The 17,461-nt window shown below is 37.8% G+C and overlaps 1 pseudogene; it reads left to right on the top strand.

Annotated features, from left to right (window-relative positions):
• The first annotated feature begins 1,862 nt into the window (after nucleotides 1-1,862).
• LOC149244495 (potassium channel KAT2-like) overlaps nucleotides 1,863-17,461 on the top strand; it is a 29,010-nt pseudogene continuing 13,411 nt past the window's right edge.

Below are 17,461 nucleotides of genomic sequence, written 5' to 3'. Positions count from 1 at the left end.
CATTTCATATTGAGGTTAGCTTAAGCATTTAGTTAGCTTCAAATTTTGGGAATACGAACTATCACATACCTAATGTGCCCACATAAAATATGTGTTTTTCCCCATGAGAAATATTTTTATATTAGATACAAGGAATATACATGTTTCAGTCCTCAAGGGATTACTTAGATCCAAAAACAAGGCTTGAAGCCATTACAATAAAGATCATCATCTCCCTTGTGGGAAGTGAACTTTGGTGGGGAGGTTAACAATCATTCCTCCCAACGACCCGAGGCAAACCCATTTGACCACATAAAATAAGTTTTTACATGAAGAATGAAATCCATATGGTTCACCCTTATAATTTTTTTCATTTCTATCGTTGCTATGTGCATTGTTGAACATCATTTCAAACTTCGAAGCCATGGTAGGGGATTTTCATCTAGGACATGGTGAAGGTTGGAGAAGAAGATATTGAAGCACTGTTGTATGCGGTGTAACACATAACATGAGTAAGGACAAGGTAATGGTACACATTGGAGTAGACTTGAAGGGAAAGGAAAGGCATAGCAAGAATATAAAGAAAGGCACCTGTTAGAGTGTGTGAGGTAATGATCTTCAGTGGCTACATTTTGTGGGTGTATGATGTTAGTATGATGACCTTAAGAGCATTGTTGATTGGGCATGTGGTATATATATGAAAAATGTTTAGACTATCTGAGGTTTGGAAATACCCCACTAATAGGATTGTATTATCACTACTTATGTGTTAGGATGTAGACCTATTTAAACATGATGTTGGAGTCCCTAACTGTGACACAGGCAAGTTCCCTCTGCGGACAGAGGCAACCCCTATAGCCCTAGAGTGGGTCTAGTCACTGCAAAGACAATAACAAAGAAAATTTCCTTAGCAGGTTGGTGTTATGAATACCTACCTTTAGTTCGTCGTTCGATGAATTCCTCATCATGTTTCTCTAGCTCTTGTTCTTCTAGTCACTTATACATGAAAAAAAACATGTAGAGAAATACCAAAAATGCAGTAGAAAACAACCAAACAATCTACTTAAAGAGTCAAGGAACCTCATGCTACCGACATATAATTTTAACATACAATATAGGAAACAAGCTATTGATTTCTATTAATACAAATCAAAGTAAAACTTACAACCAAGCCTTAACGTCATAAGTCTCCTCGAAGGGTCCCGTCGGCACGTCTCCGTAAGCATTCACTTGTGAACCGTCTCCCAAGGGAACAAACGATTCTCTCTTTAGTTCAAAAGATTGATGATAGAAAGTTCTCAAACCAAATCTACTCAAACATCTCTCAAGCCAAAACGCATGTGAGGCTACTCCCACACTCCAATAACACTCCTTACCTCTACTCCTCTCTTAGAAACCTGAAGCTACCAAATTACATCTAGCTATCATCATGTTACATCCAAGCTAGCTGATCTCATTCATGGAGGAGACATTTATAGGAGGTAGAGGTTCCATAAGAGATGGGAGGAAGAGCTTATCTCTTAGGGAGGTTTCACAAAAGGTGGAACAATATCCCAAAGGAGAGAAGCGAGCTCATTTGACCCAACAACCAGCCCTAGGAAAACCCATGAAGAAGTTCCATCTCAAAGCTTCGACGAGTTGTCAAAAACTTGCCAAAAGTAGATCTTCGTGGGTGAAACACATGGACAGGGCGACGAATTCACTAGGGCTAGTGAAAACTTGACCATCTTCACGGGTGGGACCACTGATTACTCGCGACGACCCAGAAACTTAGGTAAAACGGGGTTTGCTTCAGGGATAATGAACTAAAACATTCTTCCTGAGATTACAAGGAAGGCATTGAAACATAATTGTCAACATGACATAGAATAGATGTCAGTAATATGGACCTGCAGTATCCAGGATTATGGAATGTGAGGTCAGTGAAGAATTATTGTGTAACAGATGTTCCCTAAAGCATGAAGGCTGAGAGAGTGGGAGGGGTGAAATGCTTTAAGAATCCATAACTAAAACAGAACATCCTCGCAAAGAACCTACAAACACAAATACAACTGATATATCTGATACATGAGTACATAGTGAAAGGAAATACATGTTTATAAGGCATGGGCATAGCCATCCAGAAGATAAACATAAATGTTTTGTGGTATGGATGCAGCCACCCAATCAGAAAGACCACAAAAAATACTCAGGTATGTTCGCAGCCATCCACTCAAAAGAGTCATGTATGAATCAATCCACGTAACCTGTACTTGTGTAAACTGAGCCCAGGGTATTCAATCCCAACTTGACCATGGTACAAATTCTAATATGCAAATAGATGTTTTGAAATCGAGCATACTCGAAAACCACTTGATTACCAGCAACTGATGTAAACCGTTAACAAGAGCAAGAGAGACCACCAGTAATGTCAATGGTTCTCAAGGTACTGCGAGTACAATCCACAAAGTGTGAAGAATGATCTGATGTCGAACAATTGTGAAATCACTCGATCAAAGATGAATGATGCAAGCCTATCATCGAATGCGAAGAAATTTCCGTTGAGGCATGCAAGCTCTAAGGTACCAAAAAAGAGTCTCTAGATTAACTTCCCAGATAATGAGCTGAAGTCGACAGGAAGCAATTGGTCAAAGGAGGGCCATAATGTTTCCCACAACATCGACACGAGACAAAGGAACAAGATGAATGTGGATGGGATAGAGAACCTAAGGAAGTTGTGTAAGGCTACAAAATGCAGAAGGATTAAGCTCTTGAACATATCGACGACATGACTCCAGAGTTTGGCATCATTTTGGTACCAAGGGATCAAAGGTCATGATGAAGGAGCAAGGATCAAATGGAATGAGGAAAAATGAATAACCCAAAACACGGAAGGCCGATGATAGAATGAGGATATCCCAACCCGACACGAGGCAAAAAGAGTGTCGATGTTCAAGAGTGACAAGCTGCCATAATCACTAACACAACCAAAAGAATGTTTCCAAATTTTCCCCCACCATTTCTGGCGAGTACCCCAATTATTTTTGAAACACAATCTTGAAGGGGATAGCATATTCTTGTAATGTAAGTTCATCCTTCGGATGAATCCAACCTTGTAAATTTTAACAAGCCCTAGGAAGGAGAAGCTCGATCTCGTCATGGTGAAAAGTCCAATGTTTTCAGGGTTTAATGAATCTGACATAGGTAAACCTCAGAGTCTTTTTCATATTTAGAGAGTTTGAAGAAAACACGGAAAAGAAAACTCCGAAGGGTCCTTTTAGTAAATTTTTCCCTCGAATCCGAAAATGTAGAAAAGAATATCCAAGGGAACCTATTGACCATGATAGATCAAAGTATACCTTTTTCGTAAGTAATCTATCCTAGCTCATAAAAGGGGCAAACTTATACTAGATGGATGACACTTCGCAGCCTTTAACGAGTTCAAAGTGAAAAAATATCGATGATTGTTTCGGTTTTAAAAGGCCGGAAAAGAGCTGAAAGAAGACCTACCATTTTTATTCTCTTTAACGCGTCAAAAAGGGAAAAATATTCGACAAGATTTTCATTTTTTACGAGGCATAAAAGAGCTTAAAGGTGGCTCATCTTGGAGGAATGAGTGGTATAAAGGGTAGCAACTGGTTCCGACAATGATGGAACGGCTCAAAACACATAATGGTCAAGAGGTTGTCTATTGAAACCACTCGTCGCTATGGTCCCTCAGGAAAGGAAAAACACCCAAGTGAAAGCATATGATCGGCCAAAGAGATAGTGACGATGGAGTAAAACAACCAAGGCTCATCTAGCATAAATTAGTGGATAAAAACGACAATCACGAGATGTAAATCAAATATGGGTTTATTTTTCCACAAGCTTGAACCATGGAGAAATTTTCTTGGATTTGGTTAAAATTGGGCATGGGTTCATTTTTACACAAGCTTGAACCATGGAGAACTCTACCTTCCATAAGTTTGCATGCCCCCGGCATAATGACTCAATCCAGGTACATGCCCCCCAAGCTTCATTTAAGTCAACTAGGTGAATGGAATCTGTTAGTGATTACAGTAGCTTATCACTCTTGAACATTGACACTCTTTCTGCCTCATTTCAGGTTGGGATATCCTCATTCTATCGTTGGACTTCTGGGTTTTGGGTTATTCATTTTTCCTCATTCCATCTGATCCCTACTCCATCATCATGAGCTTTGATCCCTTGGTACCAAAATTCTACCAAACTCCCGAGTCATGTCACCAATATGTTCAAGAGCTTAATCCTTCTGTAGTTTGTAGCCTCACACCTTTTTCAAGTTCTTTGTCTCATCCACATTCATCTTTTTCCTTTGTCTCGCGTCAATGATGTGGGAAACATTATGGCCCTCCTTCGACTGGTCACTTCCTGTCGACTTCAGCTCATTATCTGAGAAGTTGATCTAGAGACTCTTTTCTGGTACCTTAGAGATTGCATGCCTCAATGGCAAGTTCTTCGCATTCGACGATAGGCTTCCACCATTGGTCTTTGATCAAGGGATTTCACGAGTGTTCAACTTCAAATCATTCTTCACACTTTGTGGACTGTACTCGCAGTACCTTGAGAACCATTGACATTACTGGTGGTCTCTCTTGATCTTGTTAAAGGTTTAGATCATTGGCCGGTAATCAAGTGTCTTTCTAGTATGCCTGACTTCAACAAATCTATTTGCATATTAGAATTTTTACCATGGTCAGGTTGGGATTCAAGACCCTGAGCTCAGATTACACAAGTCCAGGTTGCATGGATTGATTTATACATGACTCTTTTGATTAGATGGCTACGACCATGCCTGAGTCTTTTTTTGGTCTTTCTAATTGGGTGGTTGCGTCCATACCACAAACCACTTATATTTATCATCTGTATGGTTGCACCCGTGCCTTATAAACATTTATTTCCTTTCCCTATGTACTCACGTATCAGAGATATCAGTTGTATTTACGTCTGTAGGTTCTCTGTGAGGATGTTATTTTTCGGTTATGGATTTGTAAAGCATTTCACCCCTCCCACTCTATCAGCCTTCATGCTTTAGGGGGCATCTGTTACACAGTAATTTTTCACTGACCTCGCGTTCCCTGATCCCATATACTGTCGGTCCATGTTACTGACATCTATTCTGTGTCATGTTACCAATTATATTTGAATGCCTTCCTTGTAATCTCAGGAAGAATGTTTTAGCTGATTATCCCCGAATCAGACCCATTTTTACCTATGTTTCTAGGTCATCGTGGGTCATCAATGGTCCCACCTATGAAGATGGTCAAGTTTGCACTAGTGCTAGAGAAGTCGTCACTCTGTCCCTATGTTTCACCTACGAAGATCTACTTTTGGCAAGTTTTTGAACAACTCATCGAAGCTTCGAGATGGAACTGCTTCATGGGTGATGCTAGGGCTAGTTGTTGGGTCAAATGAGCTTATTTCTCTCCTTTGGGATAGTTGTTCCACCTTTTGTGCAACCTCCCTAAGAGATAATCTCTTCCTCCCATCTCTTATGTAACCTCTCCCTCCTATAAACGTCTCCTCCATGAATGAGATCAACTAGCTTGGATGTAACTTGATGATAGCTAGATGTAATTTGGTAGCTTCGGGTTTCTAAGAGAGGAGTAGAGGTAGAGAGTGTTATTGGAGTGTGGAAGTAGCCTCACATGTGTTTTGGCTTGAGAGATGTTTGAGTAGATTTGGTTTAAGAACTTTCTAGCATCAATCTTTTGAACTAAAGAGAGAGTCGTTTGTTCCCTTGGGAGACGGTTCACAAGTGAATGCTTACGGAGACATGCCAGTAGGACCCCTTGAGGAGACTTACAATATAAATCAAAGTAAAACTTACAACCAGGCCCTGACGTTGTACGTCTCCTTGAAGGGTCCCAACTGCATGTCTCCGTAAGCATTCACTTGTGAACCGTCTCCCAATGGAACAAACAACTCTCTCTTTAGTTCAAATTATTGATGCTAGAAAGTTCTCAAACCAAATCTACTGAAACATATCTCAAGCCAAAACACATGTGAGGCTACTTCCACACTCCAATAACACTCTCTACCTCTACTCCTCTCTTAGAAACCTGAAGCTACCAAATTACATCTAGCTATCATCAAGTTACATCCAAGCTAGGTGATCTCATTCATGGAGGAAACATTTATAGCAGGGAGAGGTTCCATAAGAGATGGGAGGAAGAGCTTATCTCTTAGGGAGATTCCACAAAAGGTGGAAAAACTATCCCAAAGGAAAAAAGAAATCTCATTTGACCGAACAACCAGCCCTAGGACTGCCCATGAAGTAACTCCATCTCGAATCTTCAATGAGTTGTTAAAGAACTTGCCAAAAGTAGATCTTCACAGGTGAAACAGAAGGATAGAGCGACAACTTCGCTAGGGCTAGTGCAAACTTGACCATGTTCGCAAGTGGGACCACTGATGACCTATGAAGACCCAAAAACTTAGGTAAAAGGTTGTCTACTTCAAGGATAATGAACTAAATAATTCTTAGTGAGATTACAAGGAAGGCAGTGAAACATAATTGGAAACATGACACAGAATAGTGTCAGTAATATAGACCGGCAGTATCCGGGATCAAGGAGTGTGAGGTCGATGACAAATTACTCTGTAACACTAATGTGATTTGAAATTGTCTATGGTTCCAATATAAATGCCATATATAAGTGGTTGTAAAAAAGTCAGTGGTTAAGGTTTAAAATATACATTAAGCTCCTAGCATGTTACATGTATCTCAATACATGGTTGATTATCGCATGCATGGAGTGCATGTACCTATTCTAAAAATAGCTATTAGTAATCTTCTCAAAATTTAAATGACACACATGTAACCTAAAATGGCCGAAGGACAATAATGATTGGAACTGATTTTGATCAAAGTAGATTGTCATGAGATAAAAGAAATGGATAAACCTCCAATGTGTCACCATGTTGATACCAAGTTGATGAAGATGTAGTGTTGATCTGAAGGTTTGCATCATGGTACCACCAAGTGTAGTTGTAAGTGTTAACAATTCTATAGGAGCTACTTGTTACTTCTCAAAAATGTTAACATCAACCAAATTTTTATTTTCTTTCTTGATCATATAACACAGACCACAAAGAGGGATAGATATATTCATCAACAAAAGGGAAGTTGTGCACTTCCTTGTTCCACCAGAGGAAACATGTTATGAGTTACTTATTAAACAAGAGTCATTAAACATAATGGTCACTTCTATAATGTTTTTTTATCTATGAGCAAGTCAATTCAATTGTGCACTTATATTTTTAACTTTCATGCACACCTATTTTGGTTAGTTCATAATTTAAGCTTGTCCCAATCTATCTCACTCTCTAGTCTCAACTTTTGCTCTTACACATGCACTACCTTTGTTATACATTGCACCTATTCTGAGTGTTATAACCTCTTAGACTACCACTATCTTACGCTATTCGAGGCATGTTGCAGTGATGTGCTAGACTATATACACCTCTACTACCCAATGGACTACTTTCTCAATGAAATTTTAATCGTTCTCTTTTCCTTAGTTTTCACTAAAGCTCTTTTGATATATGTTTCCCTTTTAAAAATATAAATAATAAAAAATTATAATATGCGTATCTCTTTTCATATGCCCATGCTAAAACTAGTATGCTATGCATGTCTTGGTGCTGAAGAAATTTAACATAAACATGCAAAGCATAAAACATGAATTTAAAAGATCTAACATACTAACTCCAATATAAAAGAAACAAAAAAATAATATAAGATTAGAGAGATTAGATTTACAGTGGTAAACCCCAGGGTGATGAAACATTCACTTTAAAATGGCTCTATAGTAAATTAATAGCACATTTCTTTGGTTTTGGAAACGAAGAAAACATAGTAATCAAGTAAAATTAAATTCAATAACAAACTCACTATCATGTTATGCAAGTTTTAGACAGTAAATTTATGTGTTTAAGAAAAAATGTAGCCTATAAGAGTTTCATGTAGTAAGCTTGTAGGAAACATATTTATTAGAGGATGGGTTAATCTATTGAGGTTAGGTACTTGCCACAACAATCAACAGTTGTTTTAACATATCTATGACATCATACTGAGATTGTGCATTGCCAATCAACAATATGGTACCATTTTCCTTTGGGAATGCTTTCGTTTTTGCAAGTGGGAAGTACTATGTTGAGTAACAGATGGGAAATGTAAGAAATAATTGATCACATTCATCTTCTATATTGTGAAGTGTTTGATTTGATGAAAAGTGTTGGCAAGCATTAAGGATTCTTAGGGCCATTGCGCATTGGTTCGAGCCATTAATATGCAGTAGGCCTCCTTAACAACTATCCAAGACAGGCTTTGGCTATCCAATACAACATGAAAGATATGGATATAGTTCCTTCAATAAGTTCCATCACCACTTGAGTGAGGTTATCAAGCTAGTATGGCAAGAGGGACATTACTACAACAATGACCATATAAGTGCTAAGTCTTCTATCAGATCAAGTGATAGTTCATATTCCCACACTTTGAAGATAATTATATTTTTATTATAACCTCAATATGACATGAATTTACATGTATCCATGTGAAGGTAGAAAAGGCCATCATAACACAAATTGTCTTACTATCTCTCCACTTGTGTCATTTCATCTTAGAGGTATGGATTAGTTACATATCTACGGAAAATTCTCTTCACTATAAATGTGTGGATATGTAGGGCATTGACCCTTGCATTTTGTTTTTCAAGTAGTTGAAAATTTTCATTGTTGAAGAGTATGTCACATGAATTTCCCCAAGTATAGTGTTACTACATGAATGTTGTGCTTGAAGACTAGTGATGCAGCCCCAAATCTATAAGCTTGTACAATTTCAAGTTCTGTAGTAGTATTTTCATGGTATCCTTAGCATCATGTACCTTTTTATTTTTATATTGTATGTGTGATCATTAACATTTCTCTAATATTTCCTCCAGAAAAATGAACAAGATAACTTTTGTATATCAAATTGGAATTAACCATAGGCCCCTCACATTTCAGAAGCAAAAGAAGTTTTTATCAACTATAGGCATGCCAAAATCACAAGGAGGAAGTTATAAAATGGTTGTTGACATATTAACAAGACTTAGTGAGTCTAGGAAACCTGCATCTAAAATAGGTTGGTTTGGATATGATCTGGCGGTACCTTATATCTGAGTTGAGGGAAAATAGTAAAAACTGGAGAATCAACCCATGAAGTGGATTAACCCACCAATGAACCCGAGTCAAAGAAATAATTTTCCTAGTGAGACTATAATTTTTTTATTTTTTTTCATTTTAGTGATTGTTTACCCTCGGGTTTTTTGTGAAGGGTTTCTTACTAGGGCATTGAACTTGAAGCACAACAAGTAAGGTTTTCACATTTTCACATGATAACTACGCCAATGCTGAAACTACTAGGGTAGTGGCTAGGGTAGGCACAAGAGAGCTTTGAATTATGGCAATAGATATGATGGTCATTAGTGATTTTATTATGTATGATGTGTGATATACTTGGCTATCTACCTTCTATAATCTATGAATGATTAGTTTTGTTAAAACCCTTGTATGTTTCATTGTGCTGAGTTTTTTCTTGGTTGATTCATGAGTCATTGCAAAATCCTGTGTCGAATTTGGTAATTATGGCTGTAACTTGTACTATTTTCCATTACTACATAATTCTCCTATAACTTGGCCTATGTCAAAAATATGTCCAAAGTCCCAATGCAATCTAATTAGCTGACAGTGGAGATGCAAGGTAGTGTTCATTAATTCATCATAATTTCAGAAACCTGCCATTGCTTCTTCCAAGATTCAAAATTCGGCCCTGTTTTACCAATATCTCACTTACCACTTCATCGTTTCAAACAAATCCTTGCAAACATACTCATTTTTTCTTTTATTTTTGGAACAGTTTTGATCATGGATTTGGAGATTTAATAACTGCATAGTTGAAGAGTTTTAAAGTTGTGTGTTCATGTCGGTTGTTGCATTGGTCAAAGACTGGTGTTATACTTGAGTTGGAGTGTTGGTATATGTTGGGTTATATGGTCATGGTATGTGTTGATGTATTCTTTAATGTGAATTTGCTGGAATGAAGTATCCTATACTATGCATTGAACTAATTTCATTGAGCTTGGCTTGGTTTTTATAAACTGAGTGCATTCAACTATACCCAAGATTATGGGTTGAAGTTGGAAGGTGCGATGGAATGTTGAGCCGTCTTAGCCTCTCTTGAAACTTGTGCATTGGTGTGTTGTTAAAAATATGTGTACTAGTACTCTTATTAAGTGTTAGTTCCTCTTCTTAGAACCAATCCTTGGTGCATTTGGTTGAACGATGATATTTTCTCTGTGGGTAATTTCGGTTATGATGTATTGTTAAATGTCGTGTGGTATATGTGGTATGAATGCTAGTCATTTTTGTTTGGATCCAAGGGTCAAGTATTAACTATGTATACTTGTTGGAGCTGCATTGAATGTTCTCTCTACATTGAGCACTTTGTTAGCATTGGTTGGAACCTAGAAGTCAGCTCGTTGGAATGGTGCATGCCATAATGACTTCTATATATGCTGGTGAATGGTTGAAGCGTTGATTCTAGTGCATTGTTTAGTATGTAACCTAGTCGAAACTCTAGTGCATTGGTAATTAAAACTGCTTACTGTCAATTAAAGCTTTGTGTTCAAGACCATTGCATATGGCCATGCTCTATTCTAGTATGTGTGTTGGTGGAATGAATACTGTGAAGTTTATTTGTGATATGTGCATCCATGTGTGGTGCTCTCCATAAGGTGCATTTTTTGAATTGGTATATGAATTGGATGTGTTGGGCACATATATGTGCATTTTAAGACGATCATTCCATTTATCAAAGCTGACCATTGCTACATTTTATTAAGGAGGTTGTTTTTGTCAATACTTATATAATAAGGCATTTGATGATGTTGGTTCAAATATGCCTCTGTGTCTAGGCCAAGGCTTCAATATATCTCCATAGATGAGAAGGTTCCATACATTCCAACCAAACCCTTGATTAAATGTAAGCTTATATTTTATAAAGAGATTTCATTTTAAAGTGAAGTGGTTTTTATTAAAATAAGTTTAGTGTTTAATGAGATGTAAAGTTTTACATTAGGGAATTGGGTGGATCTTGATTGTTGATCTAGTATTAATCTCAAATGTCTTGGAAATTTCTTGCTTGCAAAACAGATGTTGATTTTTCAATTTTAAAAACCATGGAGTAGATTATTAGTTTCATTCTTTCATGGAATTTTGGATCTATGGATAAACACAATTTCCCTAGGTGGGGAGCTACACCTAGAACAACATAATTAAAGCATTTAACCTTTTTCTATAGAAGATAAATAAGGCAAGGGACCTACTTGTTATATTTTTCTTTCCCTTTGTCTCATTTGTATGGCTCCTGTCACTCCTTCTCGAACTTAATCAGCTCAAAAAGTCCCTGCAATCGTAAACAGAAGACAAAAACCAACCAAAGCAAGAGATCTATCTACTATAAGAAAATGGAATCAAAAGAATTTACACATATAATCATCATACATAAAGACAAGAATATGGGAAAAGGTGTAAACAACTTTATTAAGTAGAAGGAATAGTTACAACCATGAAATCCGATCTAATGTCACTCCTCTATCTTGAGTTCCATCCAACATCACATCAAAAGCACAATACTCTGGCAGCATAGCAATATTTTCTTACAATCTCAAACCTCACACCAATAGTATCTCCTTACAAATTCTGAAAGTCCAACTCTTGATCACTTAGATGAGTTCTCAATTTATAGGAAAATGGAGTTGGTTTGGTCATAAATGAGGGTATAGGATGGCCTTCCAAACTTAGAGTTAGTTTCCATGGAGGAAGGGATGAGAGGATAGGAGCTTACTTAGCTCATTCCCTATCCAATTTCAAGCTCATAGGAGATGATAAGTGTGGGAATCTTCTAGAATTCTCTAGAAGATAATAATATTCCCAGAATCCTATGAGAATTCGTTCAATCTCTCCCATCACAGGTCCAAGTGGGCCTAAGTGCACTAAAATGAACGCTTACATGGGCCTACTTGCATTGAAGTGCATTTACCCCTTCCAAGGTTGTGCTGGTCCCTCAAGGAGGCATTTATGGAGGGCTTCGAGCTAGGAAACTTTCAGGGAAGGAGGCATTCAAAGTGATGACTTGTCTAGGGCATGTAGCAACTGGATTAGGGTTTGATGAGCCCTAATAGTATTCATATAATTTTTGGGAGTGATGTGCCCGAATGGACCTATAACAGTTGCCCCCAAAGCATGAAGTCAAAAATGGTAATGTCGAGTGATATGCTTTACGATGTGATGAGGAGGTTTCAAAGCAGATGGTGACTTGCATCAATTACCATACATAATATCATGATATTTTGGATTTTTCATGAATTTCTGAGGGAAGGCATACCCATGCTCAACATATAAACTTTTCATTACATGTACATAGATAGTCTTCTATAGATATAGATCCATGATAGGATGACCATCTATGTAAAGCCATTGTACGGATGATTTGGCACTTTCTTGAAATCGCAACCCGGATGGATGAAACTAGATCCAGGGCCTTTTATCTCATTCAATTGTTCGCACAAGTACGATTCTAACCATGTGATTATGTGATATGAAGTCAAACGTGGTAAGACACCATCTGATTACCAGCCGATGATGTAAGACGTTAACAGATGCGAGAGAGGTCACCTAACGATAATGATTCTGAAGGTATTGCAGTACATTCTGCATGGTGTGAATGGATGTTTTGATGTTGAACACCATACGAAGTCTTTCAGTTGAGGGCCAGTGATGTCAACCTATTGCCAAAAGCGAGAAAATTCCCATTGATGTATGCAAGCCTTAAGGTACTTAAAGGGTGTTTCTAAGTCAACTTCTTGGATAATATGTTGATGTCGACAAGGAGTCACTCATCGCAGGAGGGCCTTGATGTATCCCACATCATTGACATGAAATGTGTAATGATTTTTGGAGACAAAATGTGGCTGATGGCACAAGGTTCAGGAATGGCGGTCATGAAAATGAAGGTTTATGAGTATTGCAAAGGATGAATTTAACTTAGTGACTTCTCTTGAACATGTCAGCGACAATGAATGAATTGGCAGCATTGACCCAAAACCAAAGTAATGGATGGCATGATAGACCAAGGTATGATGACCATCAGCAGATAACCCAACCCAGGTAGTCATAGTGATGAAGTGAAAGTGTCATGTTCAAGAGTGACCTGTTGCCATTAAGTCGTTTACCCCTTTTCCCATTTTCCCCGGTCATTGTTGACTAGTACCTCTTTATTTTTTATCAAGCTTGATGAGGATAACATATTCTTGTTGTATAATTCCACCCTTTGGGTGAATCCATTGCTATGTGATTTTTGAATGAGTCTAGTGAAAGTGAAACTCGATGTTGTCATGATGCACAAGTTTGTTGCTATTTTATGCTTTAACAAGTTTAATGACAATGATAACTTGGTCCTTTTCATGTTTAGAGAGTTTGAAAAGGAGAAAAAGAAAACCACATGAGTTCTTTTTTGTAAGTTTGTCTCTCAAGTCTGAAAAAGTGTAAAATAATATGAGAGAGAACCTAATGACCATTTTCAATCAACGTATTCCTTTTTCATAAATAATCTATGTCAGTCCAGAAAAGGGTTAAAATTATACAGAGTAGATGTCGTTTCCCATCCGTTAATGAGCTGAAAAGGACAAATGCTAGACAATTTTTTCATATTTTGGAGTCTGAAAAGAGCTTAAAGAGGACTCCATTTAGAGGAATGAATGGTGTCTAAGATAGAAATTGGTTCCGGTGATGTTGTAACTTCTTAAAACATGTTTATTTATGTGAAGAAGTTGGCTAATAATACCACTCATTGCAACTTTTCCTCAAAAAGGGTAAAACAACCAAGTGAAAGCATATGATCGGCCAAGAAGATAATGACGATGGAAGGAGAAAAACCAAGGCTTATCTGATAGAAGAGGTTGATAGAATGTAAATCATGATGGTTAAAATGAATATGGGTTAATTTTTATAGAAGCTTGAACCATGGGGAACTATGATTGGATTTAGTTTCATGTTTACACAAGCTTGAAATGAAAACTATGCTTGGATTTAGTTTCATTTTTACACAAGCTTGAAACGAAAAACTATGCTTGGATTCAGTTTCATTTTTACACAAGCTTGAAACAAGACAAAACTATGCTTGAAATTTGTTTACATGCCCCCAACATGATGACTCAATTCTAGGTGCATGCCCCCAAGGCTTCATTACATTCTCCTAAGTAGACTACTCTAGCTATCAGGTGGATGGAATGAAGGTTCATTTATGAGATCAAGTGAAAGACTTGACTGGGATTTTAAGAGATTTAATCAGATACTAAAATTTTAACTATGCTCAGGGACCTTGTTTCATTTTTTAATGAGCTTGACACAAGACAAGGAACTCTCCTCAGATTCCTTGTTTCGTTTTTTAATGAGCTTGAGACAAGACAGGGAACTATGCTCTGGGACCTATTTCATTTTTTAATGAGGCTGACATAGTAAAAGAACTATCCCCATATTCCTTGTTTCATTTTTTAATGACCTTGACACAAGTTAAGGAACTATGCTCAAGGAGCTTTTTCATTTTTTAATGAGGTTGATAGAGTAAAATAACTTTCCTCATATTCCTTGTTTCCTTTTTTTAATGAGCTTGACACAAGACAAGGAACTATACTCTAGGACCTGTTTCATTTTTTAACGAGGTTGACACAGTAAAAGAACTCTCCTCATATTCCTTGTTTCATTTTTTAATGAGCTTGACACAAGACAAGGAACTATGCTCTGGGACCTTTGATCATGACCCATAAGAGGTAATGACTTCCAAGAGGTTCTCATTAGATGGGAGAACAATGCTCTCGAAGGGATCATCAGAGCGATTTGTTTCCAATGCCTCCGGTACATAATGTACAACATCACGGAATTGATTGTCTGTTGATGTAGGCATGGAACGCGTTGCCACATAATTGACCCGTGGCGGGGAAGATACCATTGGGACAAAAGGACCATTTAGGGAAGATGGTTGACTGGAAGCCATATTTGGACCGGGAAATGAAAGTTGGTCAATGATGATAATTTTGCCTTCATGCGAGAAACACATCACTCAAAAGAGTGTCGAAACAATAGCTTCCATGTCATAAACATAGTGGCGACCAAGAAGTAAATTGTAATGTAAAGGGCCTAGGACTACCATCAGATTGAGATAAACAATTTTCCCTCCCAAACTAATAGGTAACTAAGGAAGGATCCCTAAATGTTGACTGTGTAGGTTTTAACCCCATACAGAAATTACCTACATATGAATTGTAAAACACAGAAAATAAACAATGTGAGAGCATAACACATAAAGCACATATACATAGAGATTTTCCCCTAGATCCCAAACCGAGACTACCAGCTTGATTTTTCATTATATTCCTTTCAATGTTACAATACATATTTATACATGTCGAAGCATCCAATACAATGGACCAAAAACCATCATGTCCAAAACCATGGACCGCAAACCATAGGTAGGTCCACCCAACCTAATATAGGTAGGTTTACCCAACCTACATAGGTTAGTCATGGAAAGAATATAACACAACCCAACGTTCTCCCACTTGTCGTTTTCTTTCCATAGGGGGTCACAGGAGAGATTAGTCATTTTTCCAGCCTAGAAATGCCCATTGTTTCTCTACACCAAGAGAACTTCTCAAAGCTCACAGATTTTGTCAATGCATCTGCAGTATTCTTCAAAGTGTCCACCTTTACCAACAATACCCTTTTGTCTTCTATAATATCCATCACAAAGTGATACTGAACATCAATTTGATTTGTCTTTGAATGATAAGGAGGGTTCTTTGCCAAGAAAATTGCACTTTGGCTGTCACAGTCTATCCTTATAGCTCCCTATACTGACCCCATACTTGAACACAATCTCTATAACCAAACTACTTCATTGCTTGCATGAGTGGCTGCCATGTATTCTGCCTCTGTAGTTGATAGTGCCACTACAAATTGTTTCTTACTCATCCAACTGACTGCACCTCCAAACAGGTTAAACACATACCCACTTGTAGATCTTCTCTGATCTAGATCTCTAGCCCAGTCTGCATCAACAAAGCCATGGATATTCAAAAAAAAAAAAATCCTGGTCTTCCTTGGTAGCACAAACCATAATCACTAGTGCCACACAAATACCTGAAAACTCACTTCACTGTTGTCCAATGCTCCTTCCTTGGTTTTGACATAAACCTGCTCAATACTCCCACTGCATGTGCAATGTCTAGTCTAGTACATACCATTGCATACATCAAGCTACTGACTGTACTTGCATATGGAACACGAGACATATCCTCTTCCTCTTCTTGTGTCTTGGGACATTGTTCAACAGATAGCTTTACACCTACAGGAATAGGAACCTTCACTGGTTTACTATCTTGCATATTAAACCTCTGCAGTATTGTCTCGACATAATTCCTCTGGTTTAACCAGAGCTTCCTCTTTGCCCGATCTCTTTTAATTTCCATGCCCAAAATATAGTTTGCAGCACCAACATCTTTCATGTCGAATTTGGAGGACAATTGAGTCTTCAAATCCTAGATAATTTTTTTGTCATTTCCAACCAACAACATATCATCCACATATAAGACCAGATAAATAACACGGTCACCAATTAATTTAAAATACACACAGTGATCTGCTTTTCTTCTGGTGAAGCCAAGTCCCCGTATAAACGTATCAAATTTTTGATACCACATCCATGGTGACTATTTTAACCCATACAATGACTTCTTTAACTTGCATACCAGTTCTTTCTTACCCTTCACCGCAAAGCCTTCAGGTTGCTTCATGTAGATCTCCTCTTCCAGATCCCCGTGAAGAAATGTTGTCTTCACATCCATCTGTTCTACATCAAAATCAAAAGCAGCAACAATAGATAAAAGTAACCTACTAGAAGTTACTTTGGCAACAGGAGAAAAAATATCACCAAAGTCAATTCCCAGCACCTGGGAATAACCTTTCACTACCAACCGAGCTTCATATTTCTCCACCTTTCCTTCTGCATTTGTCTTCTTCTTGAACACCCATTTGCTGCCAATGGGTTTCCTTCCAACCGGCAACTCCACCAGATCCCAAGCCTCATTTTTGTGCAAATATGCCATTTCATCAACCATGGCCTCTTTCCAGAGTTTTCCATCCTCTGAATCTACTACTTCCTTTACAGTTCTGGGATCATCATCAGTAATAGATAAAGCAAAATTTGAATAGAAAGCAGATGGACTATACCTTTCTATATGCCTTCTCTCTCGAACTGATCTTCTCACACCCGGAGTTTGTGACTCTTCATTTTGTGATTCCTCCTCTGCTGTAGAGTCTAATTATTCCTCCTTTAGCTCTAACTCTATCTTCTCAGGTTCCTTTGGTTGGACTTCAT

Source organism: Pinus tabuliformis, chromosome 8, assembly GCF_031772625.1.
Source record: "Pinus tabuliformis cultivar Carrire ecotype Pingquan chromosome 8, CPIR1, whole genome shotgun sequence".
Taxonomy (NCBI): domain Eukaryota; kingdom Viridiplantae; phylum Streptophyta; class Pinopsida; order Pinales; family Pinaceae; genus Pinus; species Pinus tabuliformis.
The sequence above is the reverse complement of the archived record's forward strand: the minus strand, read 5'-3'. Positions and strand labels throughout refer to the sequence as shown.